Source organism: Aptenodytes forsteri, unplaced genomic scaffold (genome assembly GCF_000699145.1).
Source record: "Aptenodytes forsteri isolate BGI_AS27 unplaced genomic scaffold, ASM69914v1 Scaffold234, whole genome shotgun sequence".
In the NCBI taxonomy this organism is placed as follows: domain Eukaryota; kingdom Metazoa; phylum Chordata; class Aves; order Sphenisciformes; family Spheniscidae; genus Aptenodytes; species Aptenodytes forsteri.
Genome location: NW_008794006.1, coordinates 1,182,456 through 1,185,305, shown reverse-complemented (window position 1 = coordinate 1,185,305; position 2,850 = coordinate 1,182,456).

Genomic DNA, 2,850 nt, shown 5'->3' with positions numbered 1-2,850 from the left:
TACCTAGCAACAACTAAAACATCGGTGCCTTATCAACTTTGTTCTCATCCTAAATCCAAAACACAGCACTGTACCAGCTACTAGGAAGGAAATTAACTCTATCCTTGCCGAAACCAGGACAACAAAGAATAAAGTTCAAAGTGGGAATAGCTTTCAAAATGTGACATGCCATGAACTCAGTTAAACCAATTACTTGTCCACTTTACAATGTGTGCAGTGTGTAAGACTGCAACTGAAAAGGATTACCCAGAAAAACACAGTCAAATAATAAAATGCATTAACCTAATTCTTATGGGAGAGACATAGTCTTTAAATATTAACTTGAGTCAATGGGAAAGCTGAGACTTGCAAAATTCTGGAAAGAGCCAGACAACAGATAACAACAACTCCCACAGTTCACCTGCTTCTCTACTTTAGGCTTTGAAAAATAGATTGCATAAATCTGAAAGGATAATTAAAAATCCAGCTGCATCAGGTTTGGGCACAGCAAGACAACTAATTATCATGACTTCCCCATCTGCTGATCTAGCCCACAACTCTTCTCAACTTGGCATTGCCTCCAGTCAGTAAGAAGGAAAATCAGACTATCATGTGTAAGTTCATTTTTTGCTAAGTCGGGAGGTAAGGATAAAGCCCATTATGCATTTACCAAAATCTTATATATGCCACCATCCCACAGAAGGCAGACAATATTTCTTCTAAGTAGTCCAAATAGAAACTGTGGCAATCAAGTCAACACAGGAGCTTTTTTCTATCTTAGTGTGCCTGCAGTTACCCAAAAGCAGTAATTCTTCCAGCCAGCTTTCAATAATCCTGTTTCAGTTCAGCTTCTGCAGGAAAAAAATTGCCATCACTTACACACAGTTCCTTATCACCATTCTGGCAACTGGTATACGGTATTTCATGATAGAGCCACCATTTATGATCTGCAAGGTATGTTTAGAAATGATGAAGCTCTGGTTACACTTAAGTGATTCCATGTGTTTTGTGGGAAGCAGTAGCAGGATAACAAGGTGTCATTCAACTAATAAGCTCAGCTCTCTAAGCACTAGGAGTTTCACTTTCATTGACCAGCAAACCTACATAAAGCTTAGGGGACTGGTGTTAGAAATTGTTATATAAATGTATGTTTGAAAGTAGGTCTGAATTTTGTTCATCTTTTCAACATACATGCAAGAACAGAGCTAAGAGGAATACAAGAATAAGGGAAAAGGCCTTCTCTAATGTTTTTCAAAGAAAATGTTGTATATAAATTTTTATATACCAGGTCCTACTATACACATAAGCACATCTGTCCTCATGTATTTTACCGCTATATACCACAAGAAGTAGGGAAATGTATGTTCTTGTCAATATTATTTAGTCCCTTTCATTACAAACCACTCAGTAGGTCTTCACGGGCTTTAAAATGAGATGTTTCTCATTGAAAGAATGGATCTTGATGATGTACAGACTAAATATGAAGCTCCTAGCTTCAAGAAAATTATTTACTCTTACTCCAACACAAACTACTCAGTATCCAAAAAAATCATCTTAAGATCTTTTCTTAAAGAAAAGACTCTTTCTTCTGTAGAGTCTGCACTGTATATTAGAGATTGGTTTAGTAAAGCAGTCTTTGACTCACAACTGAGGTAAATTTCACCTCTCATTCTAATCTAAGTTTAAAATTCTAACCTAGTTTTGGAGTTGGATTTGGTCAGGAAAAGTTGTCACTGGTATTTTACATGAGAGTTTAGTCCAGGTTGGTGATCTGAAAAGTGTGGAAAAGACCTAATCCTAGCCTGATTATCCCGAAACTAACCCACAAAATCTGTTCTTCTGTTTGAGAATTAAAGTCAAATCAAAATCATATGAAATTATACAAAAGGTACTGTATATCCACTAATTTTTTCATCTCATAGTAAAGGAATGTGACTTTTTTATGTCTGACATTTTCAAAAAAAATCTGACATTTGCACTATAAACACTTCCACATTTCAAGAATGTCATTAAAACTGTATTCCTGAGGTCTGTTACACACACTGGAAACAAAAATAAATATCTGGCCAAAGTCACACCGGTAATTATTGTCTTATGCCTATGTAGACTTATTAGGACATAGTTTTCCAACATGGAACAATGTCACCCAGTGTACTCTTCTTAAATATCATGTCATATCCTTATGCCTTATATGAAGCAACTCTGGCAAAAGAGTGAGCCTCAAGTTCATCAATCTAATTTTAGATATGTGCAATGCAGACATCTGCAGCTAAACTAGTCCCTGCGTGTTCTTTTCATAGGCACTGGAGAAGAAAGGTGTTTTTAAAGTTTGGTGACTCCAGCAACTCTTAGACAACTAGTTTATGATGCAAAGTATTTCTTCCTAGATCCCACTGATTATATTGACTTTACCTCTGCTGAATATAACAGCAGGTAACAGGTTCAGATGTGAATGTCTACTCTGCAAAGATGAACTCCATTCTCAGAGTCTCACTGCATTCTTCAAAGGCATCTCTATCCTACTGTATGATCCAAAGCAGTTAGAAGTCATCAACCTGAGGTTACAGCAGTCAAAAAATATTATCTCATTAACTAATACTAATTAACCAGTTTACTAGTATTAGCTGTCCTGGTTTCGGCAGGGATAGAGTTAATTTCCTTCCTAGTAGCTGGTACAGTGTTTTGGATTTAGGATGAGAACAAAGTTGATAACACACCGATGTTTTAGTTGTTGCTAGGTAATGCTTACACTAGCCAAGGACTTTTCAGCTGCCCATGCTCTACTGACTGAGAAGGCTGGAGGTGCACAAGAAGCTGGGAGGGGGCACAGCCAAACTGGCCAAAGGGACATGCCATACCATGTGACGTCAT